The sequence below is a fragment of the Schistocerca gregaria genome, chromosome 8, assembly GCF_023897955.1.
Source record: "Schistocerca gregaria isolate iqSchGreg1 chromosome 8, iqSchGreg1.2, whole genome shotgun sequence".
In the NCBI taxonomy this organism is placed as follows: domain Eukaryota; kingdom Metazoa; phylum Arthropoda; class Insecta; order Orthoptera; family Acrididae; genus Schistocerca; species Schistocerca gregaria.
The window spans coordinates 449303985-449321206 of record NC_064927.1 but is presented as its reverse complement, the minus strand read 5'-3'; positions in this window follow the sequence as shown (position 1 = coordinate 449321206).

Sequence of the window (17222 nt, the reverse complement as noted above, 5' to 3'; positions counted from 1 at the left end):
TTTACATAAATATAACTTTAACGTAACTGCAGATCTAAGCTCACTAGTTGTGAAATTAAGTCAGTTATCAGGCTTTGTGATTATGAAAAATAAAAAAAATTATAATTGCTATTAGGTTTAAAAAACACACAAATAGCAAGATCTCAAATACGTCAATTAACTATTATGGAATAGCATTCGCCAATATGATGTTGTGATAGCCAGGAAGATCTACACAGCAATCAGCACCTTCTCGTCGTCTGGCGTTCACATCGGCCGCGCGTCTGTGACAAACACATAGTCTGCAAGGCGCAGCAGCACGCAACATGACAGACTGTTCCGCGGTGAGGACATTTGGAAACCTGCAGAACACGGTGGTGCTTTTTGTGCTACGTAGTGGTCTCTGTATTTCTTGATTATCTTAATAAATTCGCTTGAACTGCGCCCCAAAAGATTCATTTCTGTGGTGCTATGCAGAATATGATTTACGACACACTGACAGACGCTACGAAAGGGAGAGCCGCGTCGCTAGCAACAGTAGCGATTAATTGCAAACTCTAGCTATTTTGATAGTATTGTTAATGACGAATACCGACATGCCGCTTCCGCATTTGTGTAGGGAGAAGGAAGTTTCAGTATCATATTCAAAACGGGATACCACATACCTGGGGTCTCCAAACGTTTTAGTCTGCGGGCCACATTGCTTTCTCCACGAAGACATAAGGGCCAAGACCTACCTAGTGGGATTAAAGAACCCTAGCACTCCATGATCACCGTAATGTAAGGCTAAACGAAAGACGAAATCGCAAAAATCTGAGGTTGTGGGAATAGCTAGCACTGAAACGAACCACGATTTTATATAATTACATAATTTTGATTGATGGACGTACCTGACCGAATTTCTGGCATATTTTATTCTACAAAATTTCAGCGACAAAAAGTATGTCACTGCACATTCCTCACGAAAGCGTCCTGTAAAGTTAACGAAATCTCAAAATCATTGTTAGCAACACTACTACTACAAGACGTAACAGAGGTAGAGTATGTCAACGCATTGTTATTTCAAGCGGCGCAACAATAAGTTTAGTTATGTAGTCTTGTAGCGAGTAGCAGAGCCAGAGCATATATTTGATAGTTCTGTTACGTGATTGTGTATGTATTGAGTGTTTCACGAGTTTTTTAGTGTTTTATGCGCTGTACTAGTAGGTGTGGGACAATTCAAAGTTTGAATTCGAAGAGACAAGGAAAATCTGAAAATCGAAATACGTAAAGAAAGTGAAACCTTGCTTAAGAAGCATCTTCCATAATGGTTGATTACTAAGGCTGGTCGCCAAAGTGGCGTTCATTTGGAAGACTTGGACCAGACTCGTCGTTAGAATAAAACGCAAAGAATTTTTTTACTTAAAATGTTTTCTCCAAACTAGTCCGTTAATCTTTTTTTTTTCATTATCGCACGGAGAATGGTCTGTCTACTTATTGTGGATAGCCCCAAGTATAACCATGACCTTCCGCTGTGTAAAGATAGAGCTCCGACAATGTCGCGGTGTATTGGTCACGATAGGCCTCGAAACTCAACTGTTGGCAGTATATGCACCGCCTCAAATATTTTGCGGGCCGGATACCAGGGATGTCCGGCCAGCTAACGCGGGCCGGTTTGCCAGCCCTCGAGGGCCGGTTTCGGCCTGCGGGCCGTAGTTTGGAGACCCCTGCCATATAACCATAAGAAAGCTTGAAAATTATCTTGCATCACTTAATAGTCCTTAGTTCTGCTGCTAAGTATGTGCGAAATTTTGCTTACATAAACCAAGTGAAAGTATGTACAAAAATAGTTCAAATGGCTCTGAGCACTATGGGACTTAACTTCTGAGGTCATCAGTCCCCTAGAACTTAGAACTACTTAAACCTAACTAACCTAAGGACATCACACACATCCATGCCCGAGGCAGGATGCGAACCTGCGACCGTAGTGGTCGCGCGGTTCCAGACTGTAGCTCCTAGAACCGCTCGGCCATACAGGCCGGCAATGTATGTACATCTGTCGATCATACTACGTGAACCTTTTTGAGCAAAAAAAATTTGCAGAAATGTTTGTCAAATTTCCTAGAAATTCGGAAGAGGTTATACTCTCGTATTTATACAGCAATCTCTATATGACAGAAATCTTTCATATAACAATATGCATTAGTAACAAAAATTTCGGACCTGCAATTGTCGAACCTGTATAAAGGTGGATTCAAAAGTTAGTCCGAACTCGAAAGAGGCGAAGAAATCCGTCAACGTTAGATGCCTTTCACACTAGATCTTGTTGAAGCCTACCAGTAGGTTATTAAATTTCTCCGTACGTTAACAGTCAACGGGAAACACGTCTTACGGTCCCGTTGTCCTCTAGACCAAAGTTGAAATGACATGGAAGTTTTATAAAAACGGAATCACAACAACAAACACTGTGTTAACAACTCATTTGCTGGTTCATGATGACTAATCTAAAGAGCAGTCGCCTTTTCTAAATTTAAAGCCCATCTACGCTTCTGATTCAGAAAAAGGAATTTGATGCGCGTGCCAGAGACGGAAAATTATTCCCGCTGAGAGCTTTGTCCGCAGGGACTGGCATTTTGTCAACATTGGGGTCACCGTGAGTTGAGACATTTCTATAGCGCACCTGTCGCTACTCACGATGAGTCGTCGCAAACGCCTACCAGTGACTGCTTTAAGATCTTATCAAGGTTATGATGCAACCCGGTCACTTGTTTCGAGACGCCTGTCTGTAGCAGATAAGGAGGCAGCGTAAACAGTTCCATATAGTCTTGATGTTCGGACTGCTGAATAGTACCGAAGGGTGCTAGATAAGTAGTTATTTCAAAGTAATGGACTATGAATTTCAAAATTGCGCTGCGAAAACATATGCTAAAGGTGCAGCTTTCATCTGGCCTTGCGCACCCTCAACTCTCTAGGCAATGCTTACATTTGAGGCAAATGATGTACTCTAAGCCAGCTCAATCACTGGACCTCTGCTAGAGATTCGAAATTTTTTATCGTTCGGGGATCCTTTCCTGAAAAAAGCCTAGAGAAAAGTACCACACTAGTCTACAAAAGACAGGCACACAGCACACAAACACACACACACACACACTCACACGTGTATGTGTGTGTGTGTGTGTGTGTGTGTGTGTGTGCGTGTGTGTGCGTGTGTGTGTCCGTGTGTGTGTGTGTGTGTGTTTATTTATTTGCCATTCAGCATGTTTACCATGAAAATGGCTTCGTGAAAATACATTTTACATATCCATAAAAGTACAGTTACTAATTTTACATATACACTCCTGGAAATGGAAAAAAGAACACATTGACACCGGCGTGTCAGACCCACCATACTTGCTCCGGACACTGCGAGAGGGCTGTACAAGCAATGATCACACGAACGGCACAGCGGACACACCAGGAACCGCGGTGTTGGCCGTCGAATGGCGCTAGCTGCGCAGCATTTGTGCACCGCCGCCGTCAGTGTCAGCCAGTTTGCCGTGGCATACGGAGCTCCATCGCAGTCTTTAACACTGGTAGCATGCCGCGACAGCGTGGACGTGAACCGTATGTGCAGTTGACGCGAGGGCGTATAGTGGGCATGCGGGAGGCCGGGTGGACGTACCGCCGAATTGCTCAACACGTGGGGCGTGAGGTCTCCACAGTACATCGATGTTGTCGCCAGTGGTCGGCGGAAGGTGCACGTGACCTGGGACCGGACCGCAGCGACGCAAGACCGTAGGATCCTACGCAGTGCCGTAGGGGACCGTACCGCCACTTCCCAGCAAATTAGGGACACTGTTGCTCCTGGGGTATCGGCGAGGACCATTCGCAACCGTCTCCATGAAGCTGGGCTACGGTCCCGCACACCGTTAGGCCGTCTTCCGCTCACGCCCCAATATCGTGCAGCCCGCCTCCAGTGGTGTCGCGACAGGCGTGAATGGAGGGACGAATGGAGACGTGTCGTCTTCAGCGATGAGAGTCGCTTCTGCCTTGGTGCCAATGATGGTCGTATGCGTGTTTGGCGCCGTGCAGGTGAGCGCCACAATCAGGACTGCATACGACCAAGGCACACAGGGCCAACACCCGGCATCATGATGTGGGGAGCGATCTCCTACACTGGCCGTACACCTCTGGTGATCGTCGAGGGGACACTGAATAGTGCACGGTACATCCAAACCATCATCGAACCCATCGTTCTACCATTCCTAGACCGGCAAGGGAACTTGCTGTTCCAACAGGACAATGCACGTCCGCTTGTATCCCGTGCCACCCAACGTGTCTAGAAGGTGTAATTCAACTACCCTGGCCAGCAAGATCTCCGGATCTGTCCCCCATTGAGCATGTTTGGGACTGGATGAAGCGTCGTCTCACGCGGTCTGCACGTCCAGCACGAACGCTGGTCCAACTGAGGCGCCAGGTGGAAATGGCATGGCAAGCCGTTCCACAGGACTACATCCAGCATCTCTACGATCGTCTCCATGGGAGAATAGCAGCCTGCATTGCTGCGAAAGGTGGATATGCACTGTACTAGTGCCGACATTGTGCATGCTCTGTTGCCTGTGTCTATGTGTGATCATGTGATGTATCTGACCCCAGGAATGTGTCAATAAAGTTTCCCCTTCCTGGGACAATGAATTCACGGTGTTCTTATTTCAATTTTCAGGAGAGTATATTATGCATGTTGTTGTTGTTGTTGTTGTTGTCTTCAGTCCTGAGACTGGTTTGGTGCAGCTCTCCATCCTACTCGATCATGTGCAAGCTTCTTCATCTCCCAGTACTTACTGCAACCTACATCCTTCTGAATCTGCTTAGTGTATTCATCTCTTGGTCTCCCTCTACGATTTTTACCCTCCGCGCTGCCCTCCAATGCTAAATCTGTCATCCCTCGATGCCTCAGAACATGTCCTATCAACCGGTCCCTTCTTCTTGTCAATTTGTGCCACAAACTCCTCTTCTCCCCACTTCTATTCAATACCTCCTCATTTGTTACATGATCTACCCATATAATCTTCAGCAATCTTCTGTAGCACTACATTTCGAAAGCTTCTATTCTCTTCATGTTTCACTTCCATACAAGGCTACACTACATACAATTACTTTCAGAAACGGCTTCCTGACACTTAAATCTACACTAGATGTTAACAAATTTCTCTTCTTCAGAAACGCTTTCCTTGCCGTTGCCAGTCTACATTTTATATCCTCTCTGCTTCGACCATCATCAGTTATTTTGCTCCGCAAATACTAAAACTCCTCTACTACTTTAAGTGTCTCATTTCTTAATCTAATTCCCTCAGCATCACCCGACTTAATTCGACTACATTCCAGTATCCTCGTTTTGCTTTTGTTGATGTTCATCTTACATCCTCCTTTCAAGACACTGTCCATTCCGTTCAACAACTCTTCCAAGTCTTTTGCTTTCTCTGACAGAATTACAATTTTTCTTTTGTTTCCTTTACTGCTTTCTCAATATACAGCTTGAATAACATCGGGGAGAGGCTACAACCCTGTCTCACTCCATTCCCAACCGCTGCTTCTCTTTCATGCCCCTCGACTATTATAACTGCTATCTGGTTTCTGTACAAATTGTAAATAGCCATTCGCTTCCTGTATTTTACCGCTGCCACCTTCAGAATTTGAAAGAGAGTATTCCAGTCAACATTGTCATAAGCTTTCTCTAAGTCTACAAATGCTAGAAATGTAGGTTTGCCTTTCCTTAATCTTTCTTCTAAGATAAGTCGTAGGGTTAGTATTGCCTCACGTGTTCCAACATTTCTGCGGAATCCAATCTGATCTTCGCCGAGGTCAGCTTCTACCAGTTTTTCCATTCGTCTGTAAATAATTCGCGTTAGTATTTTGCAGCTGTGGCTTATTAAACTGATTGTTCGGTAATTTTCACATCTGTCGACACCTGCTTTCTTTGGGATTGGAATTATTGTATTCTTCTTGAAGTCTGAGGGTATTTCGCCTGTCTCATACATCTTGCTCACCAGATGGTACAGTTGTGTCAGGACTGGCTCTCCCAAGGTCGTCAGTAGTTCTAATAGAATGTTGTCTACTCCCGGGGCCTTGTTTCGACTTAGGCTTTTCAGTGCTCTGTCAAACTCTTCACGCAGTATCATATCTCCCATTTCATCTTCCTTTACATCCTCTTGCATTTCCATAATATTGCCCTCAAGTTCCTCGCCCTTGTACAGACCCTCTAAATACTCCTTCCACCTTTCTGCTTTCCCTTCTTTGTTTAGAACTGGGTTTCCATCTGAGCTCTTGATATTTATACAAGTGGCTTTCTTTCCTCCAAAGGTCTCTTTAATTTTCCTTTAGGCAGTATTCATCAAGGCACTGTTGGTCCAGACTGTCCTACTCCTCAACAGCGATTCGGCGTAGATCCCTCAGAGTGGTTGGAGCTGTCCGTTGTCCATAAACAGCCCTTTTTAATCTATCCCAGGCATGTTCGATAGGGATTACGTATGGACAACTTGCTGGCAACTCTAGTCGAGCGATGTCATTATCCTGAAGAAAGTCTTTCACAAGATGTGCATGATGGGTTTGCGAATTGTCGTCCATGAAGACGAATGCTTCGCCAGTATGCTGCAGATATGGCTGCACTATAGTTCGGAGGATGGGATTCACGTATCGTACAGCCGTTACGGTGCCTTCCATGACCACCAGCGGCGTACGTTGGCTACACATGATGCCACCCCAAAACAGCAGGGAACCTCCACCTTGGTGCACTCGCTGGACAGTGTGTCTAAGGCGTGGAGCCTGACCGGGTTGCCTCCAAACAAGTCTCCGACGATTGTCTCGTTGAAGGAGTATCCGACACTCATCGGTGAAGATAGCATGATGCCAATCCTGAGCGGTCCATTCGGCATGTTGTTGGGCCCATCCGTACCGCGCTGCATGGTGTCGTGGTTGCAAAGATGGATCTCGCCATGGACGTCGGGAGTGAAGTTGCGCACCATGCAGCCTATTGCGCACAGTTTGAGTCGTAACAGACGTCCTGTGTCTGCACGAAAAGCATTTTTCAACATGGTGGCGTTGCTGTCAGGGTTCCTCCGATCCGTAATCAGTAGGTAGCCGTCATCCACTGCTGTAGTACCCCTTGGGCGGCCTGAGCGTGGAATGTCATCGACAGTTCCTGCCTCTCTGTTTCTCCTCCATGTCCGAACAACATCGCTTTGGTTCACTCGGAAATGCTTGGACACTTCCCTTGCTGAGAGCCCTTCCTGGCACAAAGTAACAATGCGGACGCGATCGAACCGTGGTATTGACTGTCTAGGCATGGTTGAACTGTAGACAACACGAGCCGTGTACCTCCTTCCTGGTGGGATGACTGGAACTGCGCATGCAAGCTTGTTTACGTCTTTGGGAGGGTTTAGTGACCTCTCTGAACAGTCAAAGGGACTATGTCTGTGATGCAATGTCCACAGTCAACGTCTAACTTCAGGTTTTCTGGCAACTGGGGTGAGGCAAAACGTTTTTTTGATGTGCGTATATACATACCTCTTTTAGTAGCTAGTAATTTTTACATTTTACACACATCGTCATTTTACATATACGCATAGATACATAAACTTCTTAATAATCAGAAGAATTCAATTATCATCGTTATGTAGTTTGAGAGGCACCCACATGCCTTGATCATACTGTGGCATCAAGCAGTCAGACCTGCAAGATGAGTGGTCTGCCAAGCGAGTTCAAATGGCTCTGAGCACTATGGGACTCAACTGCTGTGGTCATCAGTCCCCTAGAACTTAGAACTACTTAAACCTAACTAACCTAAGGACATCACACACATCCATGCCCGAGGCAGGATTCGAACCTGCGACCGTAGCAGCCGCACGGTTCCGGACTGCGCGCCTAGAACCGCGAGACCACCGCGGCCGGCGCCAAGCGAGTGCATTTATTCGTATTTCTCGTGTAACATCAATGATTGATTATGAGTTCTAGTGCCCACAATTAAGCTACAAATTATTCTCCTCTTTGAATATTACGCAACGGAAACGGATAACGCACATTTGACTATTAGGAATTACACAACTCTGATTGTTCACTACGCTCTGGCAATACCACATTTTCTTTCTTACCCAACGGCTTTGATCAACACGTGGCCATCGCACTGAATATGAATGGCGCACACATTATAAATTCTGGATATAATGACTACACACTATTCGAAGAACAAGGCCACCAATCTTTTTCTTCTCACTATCTTTTTTGTTCCGATAAATTCTATTATGATTCAAAGATAACCTAAACACACCATTACATTTTATACAATAATTACACGTAAGAAACTACGCCCAGTGGGCATAGCTTTACATTGGTGATTCTCTATCTTATGGTCTCGTAATTGTCTAACACTACAGTGCACTTTCTGGATAGGATGGTGGATCTTTTGCTATATCTCACACTTCGACTCTCACACCTATCATCATGAAAATTTACTCCAGACCGAGCGGAACAAAAAGGAACATGCATAACCCACTGCCTCTGAACCTATCTTGCTACTCTCCCATGCAAACCACACATACTTAAATTACATGAAATACATCACACTGGCATCATAGAATACATCACAAAGAATAGCCATAACGTTAGAATCAATTCACTTTCAGCTTTCCCAGTTCAATTAGTATTCATCCCAGTTTCACACGACACTGCTCCACTTCGTAACTTTTCTTTCCTACTACGAACTCTGGAGGATACATGCACGTCTTCCTGTGCAATGCAAGCCAAGTGGCGTTGCTGGATAGACGGCTAACTCACCTTGATTCTCTCTCAGAGTATTAGAGTTTGAATCTAGCGTCACACGGAAACATAACACGCAAAGTAATATTAAGATCATATTCGTCACACACGCGACTCCTCAACTGATACCTTGGATGAATACTTGTCTTTATCCTTTGCCTCATACACAGATTGAGACTCACACAGTACTCACCACGTGGAAGTGCTCGTCTCTAATTTCAAGTCCTGCACTCGCCATTTCTTAAATATTTCCAACTTATAGTACACACGCCAGTAATTCAGCTTTACTTTAGCACTCGGAAGTATTTCAACTTAGTACCAGCACTCGCAAGTATTTCTACCTAGTATTAGCACTCGCAAGTATTTCAACTTATTGCTACAGGTCGTTTTATTGTGACCGTTGGTCACTTCCATAGATTACTACGATCCCCTTAATATTACTTGTCTGTCATTTAATTCTCCCCCCAAAAGTTCCTGAAATAGAGAAATAATTATTCCATACTCTTAAGTATTTCACATGCATACCATTCTCTCCACTCTTTTGCCTTTACGGAGCACACCTAAGACAGATCTTACCAACACAAGACCCAGCGCCAGAGTGCTGAAACATGGCCGTTCTTCAGGTCATCTCGCACCTCCACCGAGGTAGGGGAGCACCATGCTACCGTATTGGCCAGCCACATTTCAGGCGCTCAGAGCTCAGGTAAATTTCATCTCGTTGGTTCCACCAAAGGTGACCAAAGGACCGTCTCATTAAGATGATCATATATTGCACATTCACTATCTGCGGTTAACAGACGACCATACATTCATTCATTTCACAGATCTCACCAAACTGGATGTAGGGAGTTATTTTGTGGGAGAGCACATGTGATCAATTAAATAAATAAATTGTCCTTCTTTCCTACACTGGTATTCGGCTTGGGCGTATTAAGTGAAATTGAGTTATTATTACAAAAAATATGTTGTTCTGACAAGAATAACGAAGAATGTTGTACCTATTTTCAATGTCGGGCGGTACTGTACCCTTTCAAGTTTACATTCAAGAATTCATTATGCAGTTTTACACACTTAGTTAATGATAGTTACACTATTTCAGTGTTTATTTAATTCAAGAATTAATTTCTTAAAGATTCGACAGAGTCAGCTTCTGCCTCTGAAAGAACTTATACAGAACTTCACTTCGGTTGGACTATTAACTCCCACCGCTAGTACTCCACCACCAAACATCCCTCCAAATCCTGACAAGATATTAAAAGATCTAGACTGCGGGCTTTAAACGAAAGGTTGTTAATGTAAACAGGTTTATACAAACAGCATAGTGAACGCATTATTGTGGCTAAGATAGACACGAAGCCCATGCCTACTACAGTAGTGCAAGTTCATATGCCAAATAGCTCTACAGAGGATGAAGAAATTGAAGAAATGTATGATGAGATAAAATAAATTATTCAGATAGTGAAGGGAGACGAAAATTTAATAGTCATGGGTGACTGTAATTCGAGAGTAGTAAAAGGGAGAGAAGGAAACATAGTGGGTGAATATGGATTGGGACTAAGAAATGAAAGAGGAAACCGTCTGGTAGAATTTTAAACAGAACATAACTTAATCATAGCTAACACTTGGTTCAAGAATCATAAAAGAAGGTTGTATACATGGAAGAATCTTGGAGATACTAGTAGGTATCAGATAGACTATATAATGGTAAGAGAGAGATTTAGGAACCAGACTTTAAATTCTAACACATTTCCAGGGGCAGATGTGGACTCTGACCACAATCTATTGGTTATGAACTGTAGATTAAAACTGAAGAAATAGCAAAAAGGTGGGAACTTAATGAGATGAGACCTGGATAAATTGAAAGAACCAGAGGTTGTACAGAGTTTCAGGGAGAGCATAAGGGAACAATTTACAGGAATGGGGGAAGGAAATACAGTAGAAGACGAATGGGTAGCTCTGAGGGATGAAGTAGCAAAGGATCAAGTAGGTAAAAAGAGGAGGGCTAGTAGAAAACCTTGGGTAACAGAAGAAATATTGAATTTAATTGATGAAAGGAGAAAATATAAAAATGCAGTAAATGAAGCGGACAAAAATGAAAACAAACGTCCCAGAAATGAGATCAACAGGAAGTGCAAAATGGCTAAGCAGGGATGGCTAGAGGACAAATTTAAGGATTACCTCACTAGGGGCAAGATAGATACTGCCTACAGGAAAATTAAAGAGACCTTTGGAGGAAAGAGAGCCACTAGCTCAGGTGGAAACCCAGTTCTAAGCAAAGAAGGGAAAGCAGAAAGGTGGAAGGAGTATATAGAGAGTCTATACAAGGGCGATATGCTTGAGGACAATATTATAGAAATGGAAGAGGATGTAGATGAAGATGAAATGGGAGATACGATACTGCGTGAAGAATCTGACGGAGCACTGAAAGACCTGAGAAGAAACAAGGCCCTGGGAGAAGACAATATTCCATTAGAATTACTGACGGCCTCGGGAGAGCCAGTCCTGACAAAACCCTACCATCTGGTGAGCAAGATATGTGAGACAGTCGAAGTGCCCTCAGACTTCATGAAGAATATAATAATTCGAATCTCAAAGAAAACAGGTGTTGACAGATGTGAAAATTACCGAACTATCAGTTTAATAAGTCACTGCTGCAAAATACTAACGCGAATTCTTTCAAGACGAATGGAAAAACTGGTAGAAGCTGACCTCGGCGAAGATCAGTTTGGATTCCGCAGAAGTGTTGGAACACGTGAGGCAATACTGACCCTATGACTTATCTTATAAGAAAGATTAAGGAAAGGCAAACCTACATTTCTAGCATTTGTACACTTAGAGAAAGCTTTTGACAATGTTGACTGGAATACTCTCTTTCAAATTCTAAAGGTAGCAGGGGTAAAATACAGGGAGCGAAAGGCTATTTACAGTTTGTACAGAAACCAGATGGCAGTTATAAGAGTCGAGGGGCATGAAAGGGAAGCAGTGGCTGGGAAGGGAGTGAGACTGGGTTGTAGCCTCTCCCCGATGTTATTCAATCTGTATATTGAGAAAGCAGTAAAGGAAACAAAAGTAAAGTTCGGAGTAGGCATTAAAATACATGGAGAAGAATTAAAAACGCTGAGTTTCGACGATGACATTGTAATTCTGTCAGAGACAGCAAAGGACTTGGAAGAGTTGTTGAACGGAATGGACAGTGTCTTGAAAGGAGGATATAAGATTAACATCAACAAAAGCAAAACGAGTATAATGGAATGTAGTCGAATTAAGTCGGGTGATGCTGAGGAAATTAGATTAGAAAATGAGATACATAAAGTAGTAAAGGAGTTTTGCTATTTGGGGAGCAAAAAACTGATGATGGTCGAAGCAGAGATGATATAAAATGTAGACTGGCAATGGCATTGAAAGCGTTTCTGAAGAAGATAAATTTGTTAACATCGAGTATAGATTTAAGTGTCAGGAAGTCGTTTCTGAAATTATTTGTATGTAGTGTAGCCTTGTATGTAAGTGAAACGTGGACGATAAATAGTTTAGACAAGAAGAGAATAGAAGCCTTCGAAATTTGATGCTACAGAAGAATGCTGACGATTAGATGGGTAGATCACATAACTAATGAGGAGGTATTGAATAGGATTGGGGAGAAGAGAAGGTTGTGGCACAAGTTCTGAGGCATCAAGAGATCACAAATTTAGTATTGGAGGGCAGCGCTGTGGGTAAAAATCGTAGAGTGAAACCAAGAGATGAATACACTAAGCAGATTCAGAAGGATGTAAGTTGCAGAAGGTACTGGGAGATGAAGAAGCTTGCACAGGACAGAGTAGCATGGAGAGCTGCATCAAACCAGTCTCACACTGAAGACCACAACAACAACACAGGGAAAGCTTACTGCATAGGAAATACACTTTATCTTTGAAGTACAGCTTTTTTCCGCCAGTCGCTGCCGGCCATAAACACATCGAAAATCACCAGTACCTCCATGTGTTTAATTTTGGGGAAACTTTACTCAACATGCTTTCTGAGTACTCTTTAGGCATTATGTTGAATATAGAAGCCTTGTACAGCGGCTCTAAAATGAGCCCAGAAGAAGCTGTAACGTTGTCGCAGTGCCCTCACCATGGACGAGATGTAGAACTGTTAGCTGTGTGTCTGAAAACGTAGCGATTGGCACAAAATACTACTTTCTTCGCTACAGTTTTCAGTTTCTAATAACAAAGTTGCCTTTTAAGAGTGAAATACACTCCCTGTCAAAAGGAAAAGTATCCAGGAGGGAACTAGATGAAACTTTACGTGTTGAGGGGCTCTGTGATATTTCTGGAAACCTTTCCATACCCAGACGTCATTTATTACTGTCGTTATTAACAGAACAATCAGAGGTTTTATTTTCTGCAGAGCTTATCCTATTTTTCTATACCATTAGTCTGCAAGAACTTTCAGAACCATAGAACAAGTACTACAGTCAGTTTCACTGATAGTTCACGTCTGTCATTTGTCATTACATCGCTGCGACATCGGCTGCTGGCTACCGCTGACACACACACACACACACACACACACACACTCACACACACACACACACGGCAGGTCACTTCACAATTGCTGCTAACGCCTAACGAGGGGACAGTATTGGAATCGCCCCCGCAAGGTACGGCAGAAATGGAGTTGCTCTGTCTACAGCTGATTTTAAGTGACGAATAACTGAACTGCTGCAGCCGACGAGTTTTGTAACCTGGAATTAAAACTGACGTTCTGACGTAACTGGTGTGGTAGTAGCTATTACGGAGTGGTAAGGCGTCGGACTAATATGAATTCGACATCCCTTGAAACAAATTTATTAACAAACGAATCGTACTCAACAGTTATTAGAGATAATTGTTCGATGCCTTTTTTTTTAAGAGGTACCCATTACGAGGCTTACCCTTAATAATATTTACACTGATCCAACATCAAGGATAAGAGACTGGTGTACAGTATTGCCAAATTTGAGCCCGAAGCAATTACATCAATTAAATGTTTCAACTCAAGCTCGATAACTACTTGTGATAAAAAGTTTAAAATGCTCAAGGGTATTTCAAAAAAGCATGTAGTAACTTGTAAACAAATTTTTAATAATAAACTGACAGCAATTTAAAACTAATAACTGTATTCAGATAAATGCAGTTTAACAAAGCGCTTGAAATACACAACAAATTACTGCAGGACCACCTTATCACAAGTTTCGTACACGCGAATTTTTCTCGTGCCATAGTTTGAAACTTGCTCGATTTCTGTACAGGAGTAGCGAACAATTTCAAACAAACATCTTCAGATGAATGCCAAATTATGATTCGTGAATAGTTCGCTACAAAAGGTAATCACTTAACTCAAGAACAAATCTACAGCGTTAGAATTCATCAGCTGCTATCTCAGTAGGTTTACGGTGCCATAATCTTGCCGTCTTATTTTACTTCAGACGTCCGTCTTGCGCACACTTCCTGTCAATACATTACACACGTCATTAAATTAGCGTGCTAAGTTACCTCTGGCCCCTCATCTGCATACAAATAATGGACCCATCCAGGGCAAACTCAGTGACTATCTTGTAACACGAACAGTTAAAACAAACATATGACAAGTCACGAAACAGTGAACTAATGGCGTCCCACAAGAACAGACTCAATTACAATTTGCAAGATTTAGAACTAAAACACACAGACTGGCAAGTACTCAATAATAAGGTTGCTCAGCTTCACGGGGAGCTATTTAATACCCGTGTGCCAGTGCACCTAGGACGCAGCGTTAGTATAGTGACAGCTGTACAGACATCCAACCGTTGGTTTACCTGCCGATGTCATTTAGCTAACAACAGTATTGTGTAACCCAAACGTTCTTGCATGCAAAAGGGGAACTCTTTTCCAACCAGTCCGCGCGAACAGCACGATGGGGTGATGTTTTGGATTGTGAACGAAATGCGAGAGTTATATTTTTCTGTGTATAAAAGTAGCTCCAAGCTGGCCAGCGAACGTGGAAACACGACAAAGTACGTAACAATCGAGTACACACCATAACTGTATCCACAACGGTACCACTATCCTAATTGTACAACGCTGACATGGGTAAGTTCACGTTTTTGTACTTGTTTATTAACAGCCACTCACACAGTTGCAGATGATACGATGTATGGTGAGCAACACGGCAACAGAAAAACATAGAAAATATGCCGCAAACAGCGCCATCAATCTTAAAACCATGCTCTGACGTCTAGTAAATAAGGTATTATGTAAGTATTAACAGAAAACAATATTTAAAAAAGAAATGGTACACATGTAATAAAGAATCCACTGATGATGGCGATATTTGTCGCTGAAACTAGTTTTGGGAATAAATAAATAACAAAAGTGTTTTGCATCAAAAAATCAATTCCAATATTGTTGTTTTTCCCAAGACATTTGGGATGGACAGTTTGAATTCGCTACCCTCAGTTTTCTTAGCAACTTTGCAGATTTGTTTTTCTGTAAAAGACCAAATCTAAAAATGAACAGGATAAAGTCATCTCTGAGATTTCTAGAAAGCGGTCACCTAACTTACTCAAAATATAAATGTATGGAAGCAACCAGTACGTCAACAAAGGACGATCTAAGATTGACAAGGTTTACAAATGCTAGGAACTAGCTCTTTGCAAGCGGTTTCGACCGTTTACGCACATGTCACGTTTTCTACATACAGGCATACACACAAAATATGTCAAAAAGAAAAGACTCAACTCGTAGGAACTATCCGCATGGGACGGAAATCGGTAGAAGTGACGTAGATGTACTGACAAACAAATGTTAAAATTTCAGAAAAACTTGATGAATTTTTTAAGGAAGAGAGCTTCGCAAGTAGAGAAAGTCAGCAAAGCGTCGGGCCACCTCTGAGTCCTACGCGATCAGTTTTTCGGCTTAGCGTTGATTGACAGAGTTTTTGGATGGCCACTCAGGGATCTCGTGCTAAACTCTGTCCAGATGGCGCGTTAGATCGACAAAATCCTCTGCGGTTTGGAGGGCCTTGTTTGCAATGTTCCAAAAGTTCTCGATTGGAAATGGATTCGGCGACCTTGTTGGCCAGGGTAGGGTTTGGTAAACACGAAGACAAGCTGTAGACACTCCCATCGTGTGTGGGCAGTTTTTATCGTGCTGGAATGTAAGTCCAGTATGACTTGCCGTGAAGGGCTACAAAACGGAGCGTAGAATATCGTCGATGTTCTGCTCTGCTGTTAAGGTGCCACGGATGACAACCAAAAGAAATGGGATCCCGGATTATGTTTGTCGGGCCGTATGTCTGGCGACATTTAGGTTGGTATCCCACCGCTGTCTGAGGCGTCCCGAGACACGTCTTTAGCCTGGAATCTCATTGACTGGAGTAGAACTGTCTTCAGGTCTATAATACTTTTCTTAGAATCCTGTCGTTCAACTTTCTGTCAATATGCTGTCTCCAATCATATCTTCAGTTTACAATATTTTCTTACAAAGTGTCTGTTACTAGTTCTTCCCTTATTCTTTCATTTGCAGTTTTACCTGAAAGGATACATCCTTTTACTGTCCTTAAGACTCTCATTTCGGCCGCCTGTATTTTGTTTTTATCTGCTTTTGCCAACGTCCATGTTTCGGATCCATAGAGAAAAACAAGTACAGAAGTTTATTCGTGTTTTTTTCTGGTTGAGGTTTTAGGCTCCTGTTTACTGTACCACGTATTTGTTGGAACATGGGTAATTAGTCTCTAAAATCCTTTTCATTTTTGTAACTGACATATGTTCCTAATTAAAAATGTGACTTGCTATAGTGTAATATCACCGAATACAATTGTGATTCTCATAGAATATTTACCTTTGAAGGCCTCTGTTTTAACTGCGGAATTTTTAAAATTCTAATTTTCACATAACTTCTGCAATATAGTAAACGGGGTGGCCCATTGATCGTGACCGGGCCAAATATCTCACGAAATAAGCGTCAAACGAAACAACTACAAAGAAGGAAAGTAGTCTAGCTTGAAGGGGGAAACGAGATAGCACTATGGTTGGCTCGCTAGATGGGGGTGCCATAGATCCAACGGATATCAACTGCGTTTATTTAAATAGTAACCTCCACTTTTTTATTACATATTCGTGCAGTACGTAAAGAAACACGAATGTTTCAGTTGGACCACTTTTTTCGCTTTGTGATAGATGGCGCTGTAATACTCACAAATATATAGTTCACAATTTTAGACGAACAGTTGGTAACAGGTAGGTTTTTTAAATTAAAATAGAGAACGCAGGTAAGTTTGAACATTTTATTTCGGTTGTTCCAATGCGATACATGTATCTTTATGAACTTATCATTTCTAACAACGCATGCTGTTACAGCGTGGTTACCTGTAAATACCACATTAATGCAATAAACGCTCAAAATGATGTCCGTCAACCTCTGTGCATTTGGCAATACGTGTAACGACATTCCTCTCAACAGTGAGTAGTTCGCCTT